Genomic DNA, 14,446 nt, shown 5'->3' with positions numbered 1-14,446 from the left:
GGAGGTTCGGTCATAAATTTTAAAAGAGCTTAGGATGTGTTTGTTTCAAGGTTTGTAATGTTATTTATGGGAATATGAGATCTGGAATATAACATTAATATGAGATCTGGAATATAACATTGCTATGTTTGTTTCAAGTTTTGAAAATTTGTTCCCAGGAATGTTAATTACACATGACTTCTACACTTGATATTCCCATGTTAATAGGATGGGAATATAAGATTCCCATGAAAATAAAACTCAACTTCCCATAACTTCTCATAACTTCCCACTACCACTCACATTTATTTGCATTTTTATTTTTCTAATTTTTTATTTTAAATAAATTTTAAAAACATTTCCAAGAAATCTAAATTTTAACCAAACACATGCATCCAATTATATGTTGCCACGCCATTTAACTAGGTGTTCAACCCGTGCGTTGCACGGGTTTGATTAGAATGTTTTAAAAAAAAAGTTGCGTTTTATAATAAATTGTATTAAAAATGATAATTTTTTTGAATGTGTTGAATTATTCTTCGATTATAAAAGTGACTTTTAAAATATTTTTAATTTTTTTTCTCCATTCAAGTGAATCTATAATATATATATATATATATATATATATATATATATATATATATATAGATAGATAGATAGATATATAGATAGATAGATAGATAGATAGATAAAAATTGTTTTAAACACAGACAATGTGTCATTCAGGTGTATATAGAAATTATTAGAAGTGCATTCGATTAGTGTATTATATTAAAAATTTGTTTTATTAATCTTTTTTTTTCTAGGTTTGATTTATATATCTTCAAATTAGTGTAATTTTTATTTTAATGTATTTTTTGTTTTTAAGAAAATATAGTGGATCATTTTAATACATTCTCTATATCTATCATTCTCTGTATCTCTCTATCTTTATCTTAATTATACTTCAATCTCATCATTATTTTATATGAAAAAATGGTTGATATATACTTGTCTTGACCTTTAATTTATAAGAATAAGATGACATGTTAATTAATCGTAAATTATTTTGAAGTATTAATTTTTTTATACTTTAAAGAGGCTTTTTATATTAGACTAAATATTCAAAGAACTTTCAAAACAACTTTGTCATGCATGTGTAGTGTAAATAGTATTTTATAGGGTTATTAAATATATTTTTAATCCTCTAAATAAAGTCAAAACACTATTAAAATGAAAGATGTAATCTTCATATCAAAGTCGCAATATTACCAAAACATTTCATTGTCATTCTGCTTGAATAAATTTGTCATATCGTTGATCAAACAAAATGATGAGATTATGAGTTTGCTAAGCATGCGAAATGATACTGCACTAAAAATGAATATCTTATTCATTTTAATTTTGATCGGTTTGATATTATTTTGGCAGCTTACGATTCACATCATGAATTCACATCGACTTATCATAAAGAAAAAAACTTTGTCATAAAGACATACTATAGTATAGTCTACTAATATATTTTTAAGGATCGACATCGACTTATATCCATTATCCTCTCTATGTTTCTCACATTTTCTCTCTCAATTCACTATAACTTTATCTTAATTATATTTCAATCTCTTTATTATTATTATTATATAAAAAATATAGACACTTGTCTTTGACCTTTATAAACTCAGTTAGTATTTTTAGGTAAATATATAGTGTTTTTATTTGACAATACAAAAAATAGACATTTAAAGAGCTTTGAAATCAACTTTGTCAAATTTTATATTAGAGCTAGACTTCAAAAGAACATTTTTAATAAAAGAATATATTTTTTAAAAGAGAAAAGAAATCATATATATTCTAATATTCTTCAGATAAATAAGGGATTTTATCTTAAACGTCTAGCATTTATAATCTTCAATTCATAATATAATATCTTTTTCTTTTTTCCTTATGAATTTGATAAAATAAAAATAAAAAACACACAATGAATAAATATGGCTAATGATGTCAACTTAATATAAAGAATATGTAAGGGCAGAGTTATCATTTCAATTATACTAATAAGTAATCACCACTAACTCTTCTTTTCACTCAATTAATTGGTAACAATCATTCGTTATTCTTAAACATTGTCTCTTTCATTTCTACTTCGTTTAAAAAATATATTATACTATTTAATAATTATCTTAAAAATAACAAATTTAAAAAGCGATTTAACAATATTTGGATAAACAACGAAAATAGCTAATACTACAAAAAAAAATAATAAACAAAAAGTAATATTGTTACCCAAAGTAAGGAATATTGTTAGGCAATTTTTTTTTTTAAAAAAACCATAAACTAATTAAAGAGAAATTTATTAGGTATATCCGGCACAAATAAAAAGAAAACCAAACAAACCTTTACTCAAAAATTAAAAGATGTAGTTTTGTAAAGATGACACATAAGTACAATATGTTAAGGAAACATAGGAGTTGTATATAACATGCATTGCAACAATGTCTCACTCGTTGAATATGAAGAAGAAGAAAAAAAAAGACACAATGAGATTACAAAATTTTAGAAAATTACTATTCTTCTACGACAAAACTAATAACTCTTCCAAGCTTCAAATATAAATTTCAGATGTCCATATATATGTATGATGAGTGGTTGTACATAAAGGTTTGACACTCAAAATAAGTACACAAAAAATAACATTAAAAGGGTTATCTTTCACCTTTCATAATTTTTTTTATAGTGCTCATTAGTAAACACTATAATTTTATTTTATTTGTTATGAGATGAAACACTTGTTGAGGCAAAATCCATTTTAGTGTTTTAATGACAACAAACCTTATGGAATAAATGTTAAGTTTTATGAATGGTGATCTACTGATGTTTGCACTTGAGTTTTTGTTGAAAGATAGGTAATGACAAAAGTGGACAAGCTAGAAGCCACTCACATCAACAAGTGCATTTTATATACTCAAACAATGAAAGAATCGGAGTAGCATCAGATGATCATAACAATAGCATCACAAGCTTCATGAAGATTTTTAAAGGATGTTGTTTGAATTATAAGAGGTTTCATTTGAAGATTCAAACAAGAAAGTAAGTTTCATGGTTAATAGTCTTCCTCATCACCACAAGGTTCACAATGAGTATTAATGATTCAAGGAAGAATATGAAGATCATAATTGATGGAAATACTTGCATCACGAGCTACAGAAAAACATATTTGATGTTATCATGTCAAAGCTCACATTGAGTTTTGTTACATGCTTTGAGGATTTACTACTACAATTAACATCAATTGGAAATGATGCATATGTTGAAGATCTTCAAAACCTACTCAAAGTTTCATCTTAGCTTCTCAAGACAAGAATGATCTAAGAATGATTTTCCATGAATTTACAAAGGAGTTTATGCACCACAAGGCATAAAAGTTTCAATCATTGTCTAAGCTAGAAAATGATAATCCTCATGATGAGTACTCCCACGCCTCCACTAAAAGCATCTCAAAGTACTCAATGAACAAGAAACAATGTGTGCAAAACATCAAGAGGAATTGTGGAAAGTTTTGCAGCAACATGAAGATCCCTATTTAAGAAAATCTTAAGATACTGTTTCAAGAATGATCTGAGAACATTCTTAACAAACAGACTGCACTTTTGAATATAAGCACATTTTGGATTAAGTGCTTTCTGATTTTTTAAGTCAACTTTGGACAAAACAAATAAGGACTTTACAAAGGAAATATGGATCAAATCTCTACAGAAGATAATCTCTTTTGGGATCAACAACATTTTGTGGAATTTTAAGTATATGCTTTCCTAGTCATAATTCATGCAAAGGATTATGAGTTTGATCTTTCATGATCTTTTATGGTATTGATCAACCAATTGAAATATCTGATCATATATCATAGGCCAATCAGATTGCAACAACACTCTTTGAACTATGAGTTGTATTGTACTTGAGAAGAAACATTCTTCAATGCAAGTGTCAAAACAAGTACACTTTTGTCCTACATGCTTTGATACTTTTTCAGCTGGTTTATTCCCAAGCTAAACCTATTTCTGAAGTGTCCTTATGCCTACTGAACAGCTGCACATCACAAAAGAAATAGAGATGAAGCTTCATCACATTTGCTGATACAGTCAAGACTGGTTCAAGACTGATTCAAGAACGTTCCTGCACACAGTTTTGCAAAACCATCTCCAACTGTCATGAGTCCTTTTACTGAGGTTCCAAACGGCTATATCTGACCTCTGACATTGGAAGGATGCAGGAAACAACTCATTTGTACTTGCTTACAGCTCACACATATTTGGCTCTTGTGGATCAAAGCAAAATGAAGTTCAAGACTGTTCCAAGACTGAACAGAGAACCTGTCAAATATGCAGAAGTTGTCTGCTGCTTGTGGAGCACTGAGTAACAGCTCTTTTTTGCCCTCTAACTGATATACTTGAAGGCCAAGCTTCAACCTCAAGCAAGCATCTATAAAAGGCAAGCAAATCCAAGAGAAAGAGCAAGAGTTCAAGCTACAAATCATCAATTACTTGTTTTTTCTACAAGTCCTAAAGCTCTTCTTTCATCACTCAAACTCAGGCTCTTCATTCACATCATACTTCTGAGTTTATTGAGTGTTTCTATTTGCTTCTCAAACAACCTTTGAGTTTCTACAAGCAAATTTCTCAAGAGACCACTTTTCAACATAACCCACTTTTAAGTGGTTATATCTTTGTCTCTCAATTTTACCACTCACACTCCAGCTCTCTAACAACCTATTGGATCACAATATTACTGAGTGTATTGAGTGTATTTTGTATAAGCTTCTCAAACTAGTTTTGAGTTTTTGTATAAGCTTAGATCCAGAACAACTTCCTTTGTAAAAGAAGATGGCTCAAGTCAATACGTAACTATTGATTGAGTGACACCTCTTTAAGGCTGAGGTGGATCTTGGTTTAGATCAAAGAAGATTTGTATTTGAGATCGGTAGTATCCAAAAATCATAGTGAAAACTCACAGGCGTGGGGACTGGACTAGCCCAACATTTGGGTGAACCAGTATAATTTTTGTGTGTGAATCTCTCTTACCTTTAACTCTTTATTTACTGTAAACACACATCACACATACCACTTTATTTACATTTAATTTGAACTCTCACGCAGTGAAGAACATTCTCAGAACAATCTGTTTTATCATTCACTAACGTTCATCCAAGTATACACTTGAGATCAATTTTGTAGAGTGCAGGATTAATTTTAAAAGGGTCACAATTCAAACCCCCTTTCTTGTGACTATTTCTTCCACTTCAATTGGCATCAGAGCTCTGGCTCTAAGGTTTGAGCACTTAACAGTGTTAGAGAAAAAGATTCAGGAAGAAGTGATGTCAAAACCTGCAAATCAAAGTGCATGCCATAAATGCAAAAAGAAGGGACATTCCAAAACTAAATGTCCTCATAACAAGAAACTGCAAAGAAAGCTCACTTCCATAAAGAAATCAACGATAGCAACCAAAGGTGACGTTGATGACTCAAAAATAGAAGAAAAAGTCAACACATATCCAACGGTAAATGAAGAGGTAACATCTTCTGAAACTTGTCCTTTATGTAAAGAAATGGAAGTTGGATTTGATAATCTCCTAAATGACGCAAACACTTTATCTCAGAAGTATATAATTATAGAAAATCAGTTACTTGAGATAAAGAAAGAAAATGAGAAATTACAAATCTTGAATGATAAATATTTTAAAATTATTCAAGAATTGCAATACTCTCATCTTAATATGTTTGAGCAACAAAAGATTCTTGATGGAATATTTCGCAAGTGCACGAAAACCACGTAGTAATAAAATATCGATCCACAGGGATTGTGTGATCAAACTAGTCGAACGGTGTTCATAGACATTATACAAGAAATACACATGAATTGGGGGTATGTTGAGTAATGAATTGCTAGAAAATGTGCTTGATAATATGGAAAAGTGAGGTAGAATCATCGGAATCATCTAGGCTATAGCTAACCGCATGCAACCTACAATGTATAAGAACTACTCAAGTATTCACAACTAGATCGACAAAATAGTGAATCGCAATCTCTTGTCAAAATCCACTCTATTCGTTGTCGATACTCCCCCGATCTCTCGGGCGGAAGCTACCTACAACGAATGATATTAACGCACGTCAATCGTTTGCTACACTCTATGCCTCAATCTCTCGACCGGAGACACTCGAGCGCTCAATTCAATTCAGTTCAGACATTAAATCAATACTCTCGCACGTGACTTAACTCAAAATCATTACAACACTAATGAAGGATTGTAAAGCATTAGAAACAGACTTGAATTGAATGAATACTATAAAGAGAGTATGATCTTACACAATTGCAGGTTACATTCAGATGAACTACATCCTAAACTACCTAGATTCTACCTCCGAGGGAGTTTAGCTCCTCATCGTTCTTCGTACGCTTCCTCGCTTCATCGCCACGGCTTGTGAATCCATGATCTGATGCGCTTGGAGCTCTCCGCTGGAGTGTGAATCACGATCTTCAAGTTCCAAGACCAGAATGTAGTGAAAAGATGCAGAATTTTCCAACCCAGATCCAGAAAACTGACTTTTCCATATATACTGACTGCCACCACGCTGCGCGTGAGATCTATCACGCCGCGCGTGATTGCACTTTCTTCAACTACGCCGCGCGTGGTCAGGTATCACGCCGCGCGTGATCCAATTTGAGGTCTCTGATCTTCAGCTCTGCCATCTTCACGCCGCGCGTGGTCAGTGCTACGCCGCGCGTGATCAAGTCAGAGAGCAATCTAATTCCTGAACAAAGCTTCACGCCGCGCGTGGTCAGGTATCACGCCGCGCGTGATGGGCTACGCCCCCAGCGTAGTGAAAATCAGCAATTTCCTGCAATTTTTCCTGTTTTCTTGCAAAACAAGTAATCAAGCTTATGGTTAGATTTCTCTTATATTTATTGCTAAAAACCTACTAAAATGTATCTAATGTTGCTAAAATAGGCATGGATTAGAGAGTGTGACGATTTGTCATCACAACCCCAAACTTAAACCTTTCCTTGTCCTCAAGGAAACAACTTTTACCTCAAGCTTTTGTGTCAAGACCTTGGCATTTTCCTTAAATTCACTCGAATCATACATACGTGAGAATCACCTGATGATCAATGATCCACCTGCAAACAATGCTCAATTGCACACTCGTTCCCGCAAGACATTTTCAAGTAGTTCGCACTTTTCGACCAAGGCTCTATGATTTCATCACACTACTCACATGCACTCTTCAGTTTTTGGTACTTCGCTCAAATCAACACATCAATGCAAGTCAACAATAATTTTGCAAGTAGTCTAAGAATTCATTCGGTTCACTTTGTGCACACACATTAGAGGTCTTTTAGGGTTATAACGTGGCTTGGCTAGGGTGGATGGTGACATTTTTGGATAAGTAGTAGAAAAACTTGGAGTTAGATCCCCCTAAGGTCAAAAATATTTCATAAACCAAACCCCTTTTGAAATATGGTGGACTAGAGAACTTTTTTCACAACATCAAACAAAGTTTTGCAATTCTTTGAATTCAAGGCTATCACTTCTTTTTGTACTTCTTTTCTATTTTCTTTCACATTCATCTCCTTTTTTTTTTTCATTCATTTTTTTTTCATTTCTTCTTTTGCCTTGCAATTTTTGAAATTTTTTGAAAAATTATTCCATCAAAACATTTATAAGTTCTCTAGTACCCTCACCCCAAACTTTATTTGTTGCTAATTCCAAAGAGCAACCCCAAACTTAGTGGTGAGCAATGTGCATCAACCACTAATTAGGTGCCTAACCTCCAAGAAAGTCATTCCTTTTTTTCATCCAAAATTTCTTAAGGTTTTGCAAAATAACATTTTCTTTTTCAGCTCAAATTGGTTAAGCAAAGGATAATTACAAGTAAGGGTGGATAGAAAGGCTCAAAGGTACCAAGGATCATGCCTCGTGTGTGCTACAAAAGTACCAATCAAATAAAAAGATGACAAGCAAAATCGAGAGACAATACATGAGTGGATATCACACATAGAAGAAAAAGGAGTGTTTGGCTCAATACCTCTCGGTTGGGTCGGATCAAAGAACCGGTCAAAAAGTGTGCGTTCCCTTCCTTTGCCTCTTGATCACATGAGTGCAACAAGCTATTGCACTGCAAGTTTCACAAATCACACACGGAGAAAATCAAGCAATTGATACTCAAGTAACTAGAAGGAACATGCCAACGTATTGAAACAAACTCTAAAAGTAAAAACCATTCCACCATTAAACAAGAGAAGATTCAAATTCAGAGTACACAAATAAAACATCCAGCCAATATCCAAGCAACATCAAACAATTATTCATAAAGTAGCATAAGAGTGAAAAGGAAAAAAAAAAAAAAAAAAAAAAAAAACCGTAAACTCATGGGTTGCCTCCCATGAAGCGCTTCTTTCTCGTCATTAGCTTGACGCTTCATCATCACAAGTTTAGGGAGGATACTTCAACTTTGATTCAACCCGGCTCCTCTTGTTTTCTTCATTCAAAGGAGCAATATTAATATCAAATAGTAATGATTTCACACTTCCCGAATCACTCTTGAGATCTTCCCCTTTGGTCTTCAAATTGGTTCTTTCCTTCTTACTAGACCGTGATGGAGATTTCTTAGAGCCTTTCCTCACCGAAGCTTTCAATGTTGAAGTGGAAGACTTTTGAGGATTTACAACCGGATCGGGCTCTTCTTCTTTGGCCATCTTGTGCAAACAATAGATAGGAACCACACCATCCAAGTCCCATCCTAGGTCGTCATTCACTTTCTCCGCTTCTTTTAACAAGTCATTCTCTTCTAGTGGAGTGAGCAAATCACTTATGATCACGGGTTTCCTAGAGTCGCCACCCAAAAACACATACTTCCATTTAGGAGGAAGTTCTTTCAATTCCGGTGGCTTTTTTATTTCCTTTGGCTCTTTCTCCTCTTCTAGGGGGTTATCCAAGTTTTGAAGAAATATTTCAATCTCATGATCCCACTCTTCTTCTTTCTCATCTATTACCACTTCCTCTAGCACTTCCACTCTGAAACATTCGGATACCACTCCACAAACTTCAAGGTCTTGGTTCTTGACCCTCTTCATCCTAGGATAAGGCATTCTAGCATATGGTGAAGGAACTTGAAACTTGGAATCCTTCACAAGAGGTTTCTTGCCTTTCTTGGCACTAGACTCATTCTCCACTCTCTTTTCAACTTCACCCTCATAAGCTTTTTCTTCCTTATTTTTTTCTTCTTTCTTATTTTCTCTTCTATTTTCAACTACACCATCCTTCATCTTTTCAACTACACCATTTTTACTCTCATCATTCTTAGGATTCTCCACTACTTTTTGTGATGAAACTTCTCTACTTCTCAAATTAATGGAATTACAACTTTCATTACGAGGATCCGTGGTGTTTCCACAAAAACCACTTTGAGTTTGTAGAGAAGAGACTTGCCTTACTAGTTGACCCATTTGGTTTTCGAGATGTTTGATGGAGGCTTCATGACGTTCGCTTGACACCTCTTGGTTTGCCTTCATCACCTCAAAATTGCTTTGAGTCATCTTCATGGCCAAGATAAGAGTATCTTCAAAAGATTCAAGGTGATCTTCAAAATGTTGATCTTGAGGAAATGCTTGATTCAGATTAGCTCATACGAACAATTCATGTGATTCTTCACTCCAAGATTGAAGGTGTTGACATGAGGATTATTTTGAAAGGTTGCTTGCACCATACATTGAGCTTCTAGTTGTTTGGTAATGATTTGTAGAAACACATTATTGAACTTGCAACTAGTTAAAAGTGCCTCTTGATTGTATGATTCAAACATGTCTTCCTTCCACTTTACGATTTGCTCGTGCTGCTTTCTCAATCTCAGAATCGAATTCCAGCTCAATTGGACCTGTTCTCCACATGCACAAGGAAGCACACAAGTAGAACGTTCCGGTAGAAAATATAAAACAGAAAAATAAAGAAAACACAGAAAATATGAACACTATCGCCTTGTCGAATCAATCACAATCCCCGGCAACGGCGCCAAAAACTTGATGGAATATTTCGCAAGTGCACGAAAACCACGTAGTAATAAAATATCGATCCACAGGGATTGTGTGATCAAACTAGTCGAACGGTGTTCATAGACATTATACAAGAAATACACATGAATTGGGGGTATGTTGAGTAATGAATTGCTAGAAAATGTGCTTGATAATATGGAAAAGTGAGGTAGAATCATCGGAATCATCTAGGCTATAGCTAACCGCATGCAACCTACAATGTATAAGAACTACTCAAGTATTCACAACTAGATCGACAAAATAGTGAATCGCAATCTCTTGTCAAAATCCACTCTATTCGTTGTCGATACTCCCCCGATCTCTCGGGCGGAAGCTACCTACAACGAATGATATTAACGCACGTCAATCGTTTGCTACACTCTATGCCTCAATCTCTCGACCGGAGACACTCGAGCGCTCAATTCAATTCAGTTCAGACATTAAATCAATACTCTCGCACGTGACTTAACTCAAAATCATTACAACACTAATGAAGGATTGTAAAGCATTAGAAACAGACTTGAATTGAATGAATACTATAAAGAGAGTATGATCTTACACAATTGCAGGTTACATTCAGATGAACTACATCCTAAACTACCTAGATTCTACCTCCGAGGGAGTTTAGCTCCTCATCGTTCTTCGTACGCTTCCTCGCTTCATCGCCACGGCTTGTGAATCCATGATCTGATGCGCTTGGAGCTCTCCGCTGGAGTGTGAATCACGATCTTCAAGTTCCAAGACCAGAATGTAGTGAAAAGATGCAGAATTTTCCAACCCAGATCCAGAAAACTGACTTTTCCATATATACTGACTGCCACCACGCTGCGCGTGAGATCTATCACGCCGCGCGTGATTGCACTTTCTTCAACTACGCCGCGCGTGGTCAGGTATCACGCCGCGCGTGATCCAATTTGAGGTCTCTGATCTTCAGCTCTGCCATCTTCACGCCGCGCGTGGTCAGTGCTACGCCGCGCGTGATCAAGTCAGAGAGCAATCTAATTCCTGAACAAAGCTTCACGCCGCGCGTGGTCAGGTATCACGCCGCGCGTGATGGGCTACGCCCCCAGCGTAGTGAAAATCAGCAATTTCCTGCAATTTTTCCTGTTTTCTTGCAAAACAAGTAATCAAGCTTATGGTTAGATTTCTCTTATATTTATTGCTAAAAACCTACTAAAATGTATCTAATGTTGCTAAAATAGGCATGGATTAGAGAGTGTGACGATTTGTCATCAATTCTCCATGATAAACAAACCACTAATCATCTTTTAGAATGTTCTAAAATTCATGAAAAGGATGTTGTTTTAAAAGAAAATATTTCAGATTTGGAAAAAGACTTAACAAGCTCTGTAATATCTACAAAGAATTTTTTAATTTTATGACAGCTTACTAAAGTTCCCGATGACATAACTTGTATTCAAACATGCACCTGCAACTTCAAGCTTAAATGTTACCCTTTATATGTTGCGGTAGCAATTGACCACTCCATTTGCACGCCTCAAAAAGCTACACCAAACATGAATTGGTAGGTGCTTAAATTAAAAGAGTAATATCATACGTTGATTATTATGAAAAAAAAGGACACAAAATGAAAATACAAACCTTTGATTATTATTCTCCTTCTGCAATACACACACCTCTCAAATTGAAAGTCCACAAACTCATATCTACCAAGAGATTGTTCATAAGGCACATATATATATAGTCAATTAATGCCACGTTTTAATTTTTTGTGGGAATTGAAAGGCTAAGAAGATTTTTTGATAGGAATATAGTAAAAGGTTGCTAATATTAAAAGAGTGTACCGTTTCAAAAAATTTACAACTTTTCATATGATTTAGACCATAAAAGTTAATGAGAAAGTTATTTGGGAATTACAAACATGAAGGAAACATAAGAGTATCTTTTACTAGTAAAAGGAAGGTTGAATTGCTCATAGGCCTTCATTGTGATGATGTGGCACTCTAAGAAAATGTTTTCAATTTTTGTTAAAATTTTAATATTATCTCTTTTAATTTATTAAATTAAATCTAAAAAAACTAATACATTATATTAAAAGGTAATAAATATTGCTAATGACATCAACTTAATGAAAAAGAATACGGAAAATCAATCTACTCACACCTTATGAAATGAATACATAAGGTCAATAAATATAATTAGGGAGGTTATTATGCTATGTGACTCAAAGAATTCCAATAATAAACATATACGTTCATAAAATTAAGAAACCATAGACATAGTAAGTATATATAGATACTAGCTAGCATGAAGATTTTATCATATATATATTGAGACTTTTGCAAGAAGAGACATACATGTTTGGGTATTCAACTATTCATATTGTAGGTTTTATTTGGTGTGTTTTCAAGTTTAAAGCTTATTCTATTTTTAATATCCATGTCCATTTTTCTTACTTTGTTAAGGTTCAAATTGTTCAAAGATAACAATGGAACATATCTTGAGGATGTGAATTGTGATGATTTAGCAACACGTCAGTTTATACGTAAGTAATTTAGCTATACTTAAACTAAGGGTTTTGTATATGTAATGTTAAAAAAAAAACACATATTTTTGATTTAGCAACACGTCAATTTGTATATTGATGGCAAGAAACTCATTCGTGTAATTTTTGCAGGGAATATCATACATTTGACTGTCAGTGTCACTACTGTCGTGAGTTACTACTTTGTGTTCATATATCTTTCCTTAAGCATAATGCATTATTATTTTGAACCCTATATAAATTTTTTAAAAACAATGGCTCTTAACTTTGTTTCTTTTTCTACTAAACATACTTATTATTCTTTGGCATTTCAAGTTGATAAGAATATGAATGGAAATCTCAAATCGATTGTATTAAGTATTTTAGAAGATATCACGACAATAATTAAAAATATAGACACATAGATCACACTTCTATACAATTTTTTGATACTATATATTGTTCACACTTACTTTGAGTGTTTGGGTAAAAAAGTTAATTAATCTCGCATAACAGCTTATAGAAACTGCGGTAAACTTGCATAAGTCAGTGATGATAAGTTTCGACCAATATTGTAAGATAGCTATATGATGATGGACTTCAACTCTGGCAGCTCTAGAGTACTACAAGGATTCATTAAGCAGCTCTAAAGCATGACTGTGCTTGTGCATCTTAGATATCATCATTAGAAAAAAATTTTGGGAGGTAATATATAGAAAAGATAATGTATTATTTCTCTTTATTTTTTTATATTAATTATGTTTGACTCTTAATGTGTTGAAAATATAATTTACTTAAAATTTTAATTTGCAATATAATATTCTTATACGTTATGATCTCATTCTATTGTTTCTTTTGAATGTATTGACTATGTATCTATTGTCAACATGAAACACTGTCGTTAAGAATATGAATATGAATTAGTCTTCCTTTTGTTTCTTCTGTAGTTTTTTTTCCTTTTTGTAATTAGTCTTCCTTTTGTTGAATATGAATTATAATTATTATTATTAAACCTAATTAAATTCAAATATATGAAATCAACATCCAAACTTATATATTGGCGACAAAAATATTCAAGTTTATATTATAACAAAAATAAACTAAATATTCAAGCAAATATTATTTTCCACCAAGTGAATGTGAGAAGAGACTTAAAAAAAAAAAGAGAAGTAAGTAGAAAAGCTATATGCAGTAACTTAAATTGTATGGAAGAGAGTAAGCGTTTATGCTATTTTATACGTAATTTTCAAAAAACGAGATTATGTGATAAAAAAAAGCATGTATGTATGCATTCCTCCAACTCTTATTGAAAATATAAAATAAAGGATACATCAAGAATAAAACGCAGAGTGATATGTGACTATACAATTGCAACTCATATAAAGAAAGCTAAAATCTCATACGATTACACCATTAAAATAGAATATGATGCATCCCTTCAAATTTATAAGATATTATCAAAGATCTATTACATTAAAATAATATAAACAAAACTACGATATAAATCAATAAAAAAATCTAATATTTTTAAAAATTTTATACATATACTAATATTAAATATAATCATATTTTAAATTATTATATATTTAACTATGTATGGTTATACTTAATTATTATCACAACTATTATTTTTCATTTATAAAAATATTTTAATTATATATTTTAATCGAACCCGTGCGTGCACGGGTTTACCCCTAGTACACAATAACAATGTATACGAAAAAATATGAGTTTGTAGAGATGACACATAAGCATAAGAGTTTTTGTAGAGATGACACAACAACAAAAAAAAGTTTGCTTTACAATTATATATATATATATATATATATATATATATATATATATATTTGCCACTTCAAGCTTAAATGTTACCCTTTATATGTTGCGGTAGCAATCGACCACTCCATTTGCACGTATAAC

The sequence above is a fragment of the Trifolium pratense genome, linkage group LG7, assembly GCF_020283565.1.
Source record: "Trifolium pratense cultivar HEN17-A07 linkage group LG7, ARS_RC_1.1, whole genome shotgun sequence".
Lineage (NCBI taxonomy): Eukaryota > Viridiplantae > Streptophyta > Magnoliopsida > Fabales > Fabaceae > Trifolium > Trifolium pratense.
This window is presented reverse-complemented; position numbering follows the sequence as displayed.